This window comes from Crassostrea angulata, chromosome 9 (genome assembly GCF_025612915.1).
Source record: "Crassostrea angulata isolate pt1a10 chromosome 9, ASM2561291v2, whole genome shotgun sequence".
NCBI classification, from domain to species: Eukaryota; Metazoa; Mollusca; class Bivalvia; order Ostreida; family Ostreidae; genus Magallana; species Magallana angulata.
This window is the reverse complement of record NC_069119.1, coordinates 2,183,448-2,194,536: the sequence shown is the minus strand read 5'-3', so window position 1 is coordinate 2,194,536 and position 11,089 is coordinate 2,183,448. Positions and strand designations below refer to the sequence as shown.

The following is an 11,089-nucleotide window of genomic DNA, read 5'->3' as shown; positions in this document are numbered from 1 at the left end:
TACATTTCGCTCCTCAACACTATCTCCATCAGGTCGCATGGGACATCTCTGCATATGAGATTTCCGACGTTCGGGACGTTCTGTACCATAGCTAATTAAAAACAAAACGAGGGAAAATCATTATAAGCAACAAGCCAATAGAGAGTCCGTTTTGTACTTTCATGACTAAAACGGTGTGTTCAATATAAAACTTATAAAATTGACTTAAGCGAAGCAATAGTTACAGGGTACCCAATGTTTGCCCTTTGACACATTGTCTTCTCTGATATTCTTCTTTTCAGGTGCAGAGGTTATTTGATTGATAGGTACAATACCACAGGTAGTATCTGTAATACTAAGTCAGTTCTTTAGTTAAACAAATAACTGTCAACTGAGAATAAACGGTAAAAACACTACTAATATACCATTTAGAACAAAAAAACATAATTATTTCTTTTCCAGACAATTGGACAATATACCCGGGAGTAATAAACTTGTATGTATGTATTGACTGATTGCCAAAAGGGTTATGAAATAATTGAATAATAAGCCGTGAAATAATTTAAGAATTCACTAATTGTGTGTACCCAGAGGCAGAACAGGGATAAAGGTTAGTAAGGCTGCTTGCGTGTTATTTTTACTAGCACAATATTGATTTAGAAATGTCCGTTATCTGATAATCTCCCTGCTCTCCCTTATCCCTGCTGCAGCACTATTACATTTTAGAATATTAAAAACTGAAAAAAAACCTTAGGTACACAACCTAAGAATGACTTTAAAATCTTGCATTAAACAATATAAAGCAATGCTCTAATTTACACTTGTATTAAAACTAAACCACCACTTCTTCTACAGAAGAGAAAAGTGCAAAATAAAAATTAACAAAATGAATGTTAAAGAGAATAAATATCAACAGATTAATTATATTAGCACTATAATCAATAAATATACCACTTTATCCTGAGAGCCAGGCTATCTTCTCCCCCGATTCGGGTCGCCGCACAGAATAGTCGAAGGTTAGCTCGACGAAGGGAGGAATAAATACTTGGGCTACCAAAAACACATGTTCTTCGCCATTAACAACCAGTCTTGTTGATTTCAAATTCGGTTTTCCTGCTGAATGATTAATGAGGCGCCCTTTTGTTTTAAAGTTGGGATGACAAGGGCAAGGGTAAGCTGCATCGATACAGCGCTTTTTCCCTTTGGCATTGGTGTAAAACAGGAAGTAATTTCCATCCGTTTGGAAGTCTCCATAAGTTTGTAGCCTTCGTTCGCCTTCCTTGGCGGGTATGTCATCACCATGGTAATCGCATACCACCTCTCCTCGGTTAAATGACAATTCCCCTGTGAAGACCCCTGTGCCTTTCCCTTAAACTTCTCGTACTACCAGGTTAGGCCATTCTTCTGTCTTGACACGCCTCACGAGGTCTTCTTCAGAGACATTGGGCTTTGACTTGTGATAATTGACTAAGCCCTGCATCGTCTTCTCGAGACATGTTTGATCCAGTTTTTTTTCCCTTTACTGACATTGTCAGGCACATTAAACTTGGTAATTTTCGACACGTCTACCTCTTTAATTCCTACTTTCAACCTTCAAGCTTCTTTCATTAACAAATAGGTAGCGACATTGTTATTGATTTTATACCTTATGTCGCGTGCAACCTTCTCACAATTGTGTTTCATTATTACAAATGCAAGCAGCTCAGAGGGTTTCGGTATTTTGGCTTCAGGCAAACCACCAAACTTTATTAAAAGGTGATCACGCACTCGTCTCTTTCCGATGGACTTTGGTGGAGACGGAAAGCTTTCAGTCTGGCGTTTTATAGGGGTTGCTGGCTCCTTGTCGCTGTTGCCTCAACTTGATTGTCTTTGCTATTGGCATCTTCCCCTTTTGTATTCAGCCTAGTAAAGGCAAAAAGAGCATCAACGGCGGACTTACTTTCAGTATGTCTGTATACTTTGTCCCTGGTGTCTTCCGAGTGGCATAGGAAGGTTGCAACTGTCTTTTGAAGGCTGGTGTCCAAATGTTTGGCATATGTCTCCACAGACTTCCTTGCATCACTAATGGTGAGGGGCAAGTTTTTGCTGGAGAGCAACACTGGCCTGAGATACCTTCAGGAAGGGTTGACGGTCAAACTGCAGCAACATGTTTGGGCTCTTGCTCTGTGTTCTCAATACTGTATCCAGACGGATTTCTCTAATATACCGTTCAATGAAGTTTTGGAGGTACGACCTACAAACAATCTTACCTGAAGACAACTTCGCTGTTTTGTGCTCGTGCATAGCCACAACTAGAACCTTTTTCCTAGTGTTTTTGTCCGTTATCTGATAATCAGGATTTTCCAGCGAAGCCTTGTACTGATATACATAGAACGCATAACTAAACCCTGTCCAGGGCTCATTAAATCAAAGGTCTAGTAGATTGAAGGTTCTTGAGTCCGAATGGAAAAATTCCGAAGGTTCATTTGTCTGAAACTCGTTGAAGTAAAAATGTTAGAATAACTAAACGGGTCAGGTTTGATTAATCTTTTTTCACCAGACAAAATATCATGAAATTACTATTGAAACCGAGTGGAATAAAAAGAGGAACTCCATTCGTTGTGTTACAGAATAAAACTCCCTGACCCTGAATGTTATAAAATACAGTAAATACAAGAACGGTAAGTCTTGATGCAAATTCTGCATGCATGATCTGGTATTAAATTTATGATACAATTAATTTCGTTTCGTATACCTTTATGTATTAATTAGAACTTTTTCTGGTATTCAGATTTAAGCCTCTTGAATTTGACCTTTGTTTCTTTGTTGAAGAATATTAGTGATGCAATTCTAGGATAACAAAGATTGGTTCATCGAAAAAGGTATCTCCTGTTTTTAAAGAAAACTTTTAAAATTATGTAACATCCCAAACTTCTCCTCTCTGAAAACGAAGTAAAAACTCTTTGACTTTTATTTTTTAATGATCTATTTTCAAGTATGTCAATTATTTTACATACGTAAGTGTTGCAATTAAAAATATTTTAGAATAAGATATTTTGGAATTAGAAGGATAAATTATCGAGAATGAATATTTTTTGGTAAAAACATCAACTTATCAAACTTTTAATGGATATAATGTTTTGTCAAAAAAACAAAAAAAATAGCATAGGGTGCGGGATATCATCAAGTGTCCCATAAAATACGTGGAATGGTTTAAATTAAGCTATGCAAAACACAATTGACTTCGCGCTGTAGTTCAAGAAACAAAAGCGGTATTACGAATCATAATTAAAGATAAGGATATTCGAACCACAAAGGTTAGTACTACGCTGGTATTCACCGGAAGCAAACTAAAAACTAGGTTTAGGATGGACAAGGCCTTATGAGATTGTGAGAAAGGTATCATACATACAATGTAACTTACGAGATAAAAAGATGCAGTGACGGGAAACTGAATATAGTACATGTTGAACTTTTAAAGTCACACAATTAGATATTGAGTCAGATGAGCGACATGGGTGGAATTTTTAATGATGACAGAAATGAGTTTGAAAAGGAAAGTAATCCAAGGCCAGACCAAATTACCACATTTCAGTTTATTAAGGTAGTCCTATACTCGGCACTAAATGGGCTCAATCATTAAAAGCTTAGCTTTAAATGATAAATATACATTCTAGCAATACATATACAAAAGAAAATATCTATGTTTATATGCTAGTTTGTTTGTTATCACCTCTTAGACGGGTGTACCCCCTTGCGAAAATTATTGACAATTATGAAATTTGCCAGACGTCCGTTTTTCCTACAAATAATTACCAATTTTGGGAAAATTAGAACTGAACATACAAAATAGAGTATAAATATTTATTTAAGCCATATCTCATCAATAATTTTGCGCAAATTTTTGTAAGTACGCTTTATGGACCTGATGTATCAAAATAGAATACAAAAAATGCAATGCTAGTATCGCGTTTGGTAATTTTTTTTACTATTTTACGGACTCGAACTTAAATTCATGATGTTTATTCTATAGACTGACATCTTAGAAAAAACATTTGGTTAAATAAATTATATGTTGACGGATTACTTTAAGCTCTAAACTAAGTAGACCCGGACGAAAAAATCCGTAAAAATCACATTTTGCTACAGTTTTCTGCCTAGATCTGTCAAAAATGTTAGATATCATTTATACATTAATTAATTGACGATTGATTAATTTCAAAATAGCTTCTGTCTCTAAATTTAAACTGGTCTTAGTTAAAGAAAAAAAAAATTCGGGGGGGGGGGGGAGGGGGGGGTCAAAACAAAGAAGATATAAGCATACCTGAGATCCTGGTTAATCAGAAACTTCGTTTTTCATTTTAATTAAGCATACCTGAGATCCTTGTTAATTAGAAACTTCGTTTTGGATTTTACTTTAACAGAATCGAGTTTCTCAACATTAATCATTTCTATCTTTCATAGAATACATGTATTACCGTTCTAATTGCTTGTTATTGCCATTGTTCACAACAGCGATGTACAGCAAAATCAATACCGGGTATCAAAAACGCTTTGTAAAAGTCGAACCAATATTGTAAAATCCGTATTATGACTTAGTGCGATACTCAGACTACTTTAAGAACTTTTGCCGTGTAATGATCATCCACTTTTTTTTAAATCCGAGATTATACATGCAGGTCAATGAATAAGATATGGTTGTTTTGAAATATCTAAACTACTATATTAAAATAATAGACTCGAATTTTTGGGCTTTGGTGGGTGGACGCTGATAAAATTTAATCACTACGAGGTAGTGTTACTGTAATTTTTATACAAGTTAAAGATTAAAATCATATACATGCTTGTACTGAAGCTTCTAAAAGAATTTTTATATTTTGTTTGGTGGTATAAGCGACAGTGTTTTTGGACTATCCGTTCACAGTGGCAGATGGTGGAGAGGGAAAACCGGGGAAAAGACGACGGTCGTAAGACTTCAACTAGAGAGTCTAGTGGGGAAACTCAAATATCAGCTCCAGAATCTGAGAGCAGTGTTATTGGCGCGGCAATAACTAATTTTACTACTTCAAGTGAAACGTGTAATAGGCCTAATGAAAATTCGTCGTCAAAAGTTGCTACCGCCAATACCATAGTGACTGGTATAGACGATATTATTAATATTTTTGTAATATTCAAAAAGAACAAAGAACAAGGTAGTCAGAGAAAAGATGTTAGAACTCTGCGAACGTCAGTAGACGAGTTATACAATCATACCGAAGATAATTATGCAGATTACTTCGATGTCGAGGAAACTCGAGTTAACGAAACAGAAATAGACACGACAATAATATTGGTTCCTTGGATGAAAATCAGAAATGAAAGTGAAGAGCCGCCTACACAATAATTAATGGTGAGAAACCTATTGGATTGCATTCACTTGAAAATTAGACGAAAGAAAAGTCTTGTTCCGGAAGATATAGACTATTGGTTTTGTTAAGTTTATGAATTTAAGAGTTTATATGTTTTTTTGATCAGGAACTACATGTATGTCAAGTTAACATTTGGACATTGATCAACATACATGTATAGATGTACTGAACATCATGGCTGATGATGACGCAATTACGAAGAGACAATCTTCACAACTTAGACGTGAAATAGCTAGGTTATGCTACCAACATGCTGTGTTTTGTTGAAGATTTAGTGATCTTCCCATCGAGTTCGAAGTTCCAGCGCAATTTGGAACAACGTTTTGTTCGATAGGTGCAGAAGTACGGCTGGTTAGGAGGAAATACCACCTAAAATTCATACATAAGGAGATGAATCCTATCATCCTCGGATTGACCATCAGTGGCGTAGCTAGACCAGAGACGAAGTGCGTGCTTAAAATTGCAGAGGGTCTGGGGGCCGCCATGTGGCCCTTAGTGGGTCCAGGGCGAAGCCTGGTGGGGGCCCAGGGGGCGAAGGCCCCGGAACCTCATGGATTCTGACGATTTTTAACACTAAAAATCATCGCAGAAATTGAAAGGAATGCTCACTATTTAAGCATATTTTTAGGCAGTTAAAATTGTTTTGGTTATAGTTTAGGCATAAAATGAATTCTCAAAACTTATTATAAGAAGCTAAAGAAGAAAAATCTTTTGACGTTTGTTTTTTTACCCATTCAAGGCTTTTATTCTTAAGTTCATTTTCACCTAGTTTATGGTAATGAATATTTTAATAAAGCTGTGATATTCTATGGGGGAATGTAAAATGATGTGTAAAACTTAGTTCAAATGCAAAATAAATCTTTGCTTTATTAGGTGCATACATATGTACTGTTTCTTTAACATGGTACTGTTAGACCACATTGCGTGTCTGTATTTATATATATATATGAGAAATATTAAAGTGTAGGCACAAAGATTCCGGATAAAGTAGGACCGGGTGACGGAAACGGGTTGATGGAATAACTGAGTATGGACCTTAATACTTGAATTCTTTTTCAATTGTTTTTCTTTATTTTTTACCGAGTTTCTCCTTTTTTCCCCAAATGATGTGCATGCTCAGGCATATAAGCATACATGGTAGCTACGCCACTGACCATTGCCAATACAACCGCACAGATGGTGAAGCCCACTGGTTTCTGCAGTACAGTTTTCGCCGTGCCGAGACATCCCCAACAGCCGTCCTTTCATGGATATACAATGGCTGATATATATTTAATCAGCACTTAATAAAGTAGCGTCATCTATGCCTAATATGACGTCACAATGCGTTCCGACCTGGGGTAGCCCGACGGTTTTGATATTCTATATATTTATAGAAAAGGGGGTTGATAGTTATCTTGAGAAAGATTTTTATCTTTCCAAAATTTGAATTATATACGGGGCTAACCCCTATACAGTTACGTTACACCACATCAACACTGAATGACCATTTTGGCCACACCCTGCATTAAGACCATTTACCTTATATTAGCATTTCTGGCCCGATAAAGATTCAAATCCCCCAAATTTTGGACATTATACATGTATTTGAAATTTGGATACATTGTTTTTCTTCTTAGTATGCAGTCAGTTTTTATATATTAAAAATCAGCAGAAGTAAAGAAGATAATATTTGTGAACTTTAAATGCATGAACACTAAATGGGTATGTAAATATTTTTAGTCTCGCCATAGAGTCAGCACTCCTACCCTCAGGAGACATGAAATTTATAATTTTGATAGAGGGCTACCTGGTCAACAAAATCATATATTCAGATTTCCTTACAGGTGTGTGGTAGTAGAGAAGATAATTTTTTTATATTATATTTATATGCAATAACCCTGTACATCTATTTTGGCCATAGAGTCAAAATCTATACTCCAGCGGACATGGAATGTAAAATTTTAATAGAGGACTTCCTCGTTAACATATTTATGAAGTCAGCCTTTGGTACCTCGGGTTTAATTCAGTAGACCATGAATTTCACAATTTACAATCCTCTAACCATAGAGATGCTCCACATCAAAATTGGTAACAATTGGCCTTGTAATTTTACATAAAAACGACTTATGTTACATACAAGTTAATGTTGATGCAGGTAAACACTCGACGTACGATTTAATATATTCAATATAAAGGTAAAATTCTTATTTTATTCCTAAGAACCTCAATAGTTTACGAATAAAGAATTTAAAAAATAGTATCGTAATAGAATGCTGGATACGATTTACATTTCTTGTTCAATAGATATTATGAATGGCAAACTGAACGCACTTTTAAAGAATCAACCTGCTAACGAAAAGGCACAAAACGAATAACATAATAGGATCAACAGAAACGCATGATAAAGCGGTAAATACGCACGATACGATAGTACCGATATACAATACCATAGGATAGGTTGGTAAAAAATAATTTTGCGATAACTGTATGAGTTTAGGTTTTGAACAAAATATTTTTAAAAAATTGGTTAACCTTAATCTAATTTAATGTCTCGTATCTTCAGACAGTCTTTACCTGCCAGGTGTGGGCATTTTGGAAACAAGATCTCGAGGATGTATATAAATTAAATATAATAAAGCTCCACATGACAATGAATACGCGTTATGATACAGCGCCCATCGGTGGGAGGCATCCGTGATAACTTGTATTTCTGATGGACGTGTACATGATTCTCGCTAATTCTAATGACTCACGGGTTGTAGAAACGGAAACGACCTCCTCGCTATTCGTAAGATTTGATTTCCAAAAATCTCGCTGACTTATAAACGGATTATTTATATCGCAGTTATAATTTTCCCAGTGTGACAACTCGCGCATTTACGGGAATATTCACATGCGAACACCCTAATGCGCCTTTCCTTTAATGCACGATGTATTACGATATGGTGCGTTTCAGTTTTAGAATGCGACTTACGACCAGCATATCATGTGCTTTGGAAATTATGTACCACAAATAGTCAATTCTTGTTGAGGTGTTGAAGTGAAACTTTGCAAAATCCTATGTATGTAACATCTACAGTTTACTTATCGGGTGCACCCAATATGAAATCGTCAACATAAACCGTATCTCTTAGACCAACACCTTATTATACTTAACACCATTAAAGCCAAGTACTTGCCATCATTGGACCTGGATTGTAGGTACCAACACGACATACTTTAACCTTTAAGCGATTTTAATAAATCCTACTAGTGTTGTGATCCTTGCCGTGCAGGTGCTAATTGCTTGGCTGAGCAAATGCGATGACGTCTTCCTTGCACCGAGGAGTTATTTTTTACCACACCGTTGAATAGAATATTGTAATAATAGAAAAAACCTGCCGATCAAGTATTCACAATACATGACACTACACTAATTAACAGAACTTATTTGTTAGAAATAATAAAATTATTTATACATTACTGACCTCATATTGGCCTCGTTAAATCAATACACACCGAACCCGATAAAGAACCCGAAGAAAATAATTGGAATTTATAAAAGTATTTGTCTCGAAACTATGTCATCCAGACAATACATAGTGTTAAGTTGATCTGTTGTTTGACATTTAATATTATTCCTGAAATTCATAGAGTAAAAATGTGTGGAAAACTTTAAATGGGACGGACAGACATACTGACAGTCAAACGAACTCTGATGAAAGCGGTAGGGGACTTAGAAACCATTATAAAGATTGTCCTCTTCTGACTGTAAGACGTCTACAAAGGATTCTTTATCGTGCCGTCACCAACATCATGCTATATTTGGAAGCTAAAACACTCCTTATGACGGCAAAGGAAGTGTGAACGTGTTAAATCTTGTATTTGAAACAAGTATTTGTTTAAGATAATATATACAGATCACGATACATACAGACCAAGGGAGAGAATTTGAGAGTGATTTTTCCCTGAACTGTGTAAGCTATTAGGTATTGAGAAAACAAGAACCACTCCTTGTCGACCCCACGATTTTCATATAAGTTGTAAATAATAAAATCTTTGTAACACCATTTTTCAAATTTATGCAGGAATATTCTTAACAATTATGTTTATATTTGTTTGTAAGAAGGAGATTATATCTATCTATCGAGTTTTTTTTATATCAAGTCCAAAAAGTAACCGTACATTTAAAAAGATTAAGCAATAAAGCCTTACTTGAACACATGTTTGAAATTCATCTTTTGAAAGCTAAAATGTGATATGCATATATAGAAATTTATAACAAATTTAAAGTTTTTCTTACAAAATGTGAAGCAATAGTTCAATGAAATGACGGAAGAAGAGACGTCAAACAATGAGGATTGCTGGCATGGGTGCGCGCAGCCTTTGATTGAAGAAGGCAAACTACTTAAATTGGCGGTTTTTTTTCCAATGTCCTTAGTCTTAGCAGTTGCCAGTCAAATAGCACCACCTGCGTCACTCCACTAGGAGAACGCGACATTCCTAGGAGATTGCATCTGCGTATTGGAAAGTCTCCTCATTATGAAAATCCCTAGCAGACATTATCAAACCATCTACAAAATTGTTCGCAGGAAAACCAGCCGTCTCTGTCCCGCACGCAGGTGCTTGTCGCGGTAGCGTCTCTGCTGTTTTTAAAGGTGCAGATAATGGGATCTTTCTCCACAATGTGCAATCCATGAAATTCGTCGAAGATGGCGACCATGAGATAGTCGTCAGCTTCGTCTAAGTATCTCTGTCAAAGAAAAGTTTTTGTTGCCGTATTTAACTTTAAACGAAGAATGTATGATGATTTTGTGTTTCAAATTTCTTATATAATTTCTTTTATAAGTAGGAAGTCAATCAGCACTTGAGGCAAGTCTGTTATAATTTAGAATCGCAACATGTTCAAGCAATGAAGCAAATTCTGCAATTTGGTTATAATTTATAACCAGTGCATAAATGTAGAGGAATATTGCCATGTGAAGCACCCTAGAGCATTTGGTATCAATGAACAACAGATATGTTAATTTTTCTTAAATTTTCATATTAATATTATGAAATTGTAATGGCTCCCCCCCCCCCAAGACCTTGGGCTTTTGATGACGTCTCCTTGGTCGGCCAATGGTGGGCAATTTCTGCTCTTCACATATTTCCCTTTCTGGCGGAACAGGATTAGATTGTTTGGCAGTCCCCTGCGAATGGGTCAGTTTATTTTCATTTTTTTCAGAACAAAACATAATAAGATCTTTAAGAAATGTTTGTATCGTACATCAAACCTTCTTTCTCTTAGTGGGTTTTTGGATGCTTGACTTGCTTTTTCAGCTTGTTTTAGTTCTGCTTCTTTAAGCCTTATTTCTGCTCTCTTTCCTCTTCCACTGCTTTTTCTGTTCTTCCTCCTCATTCTCTGTTAATTGTCTGATCATTTCCTCTCCTGTTTTAAATTGAATTTTATTAAGGTTTTATATCAATTACGTTGAATGCAGATAAAAGAAGAAGACAAAAACAAATAGCTTCAGAGTATGTATGATGTCTCTAAAATGATAAAAAAATACCAGACATGATATTTCATCTTATAAATAGTTTCATGGTGAATAGTAATTTTACCAGTGAGTATTCTCAAATTGGTGACTATTCTTTTCTTATCAGACGGTTTTTGAAAAATTGGGATTAAGAGATCGGATAAACTCTTGGACTAAACTTTGCCTTACCAAAGGATTTTCTTGGACGAAATGTTCATATGCGTGGAACTGTAGCTGACGTCA

General features: G+C 35.7%; 1 pseudogene; it reads right to left on the bottom strand.

The window, feature by feature from the left end:
• Positions 1 to 934: 934 nt before the first annotated feature.
• LOC128163210 (uncharacterized) lies at positions 935 to 10,728 on the bottom strand (annotated as a pseudogene).
• Between the last annotated feature and the right edge of the window lie 361 nt (positions 10,729 to 11,089).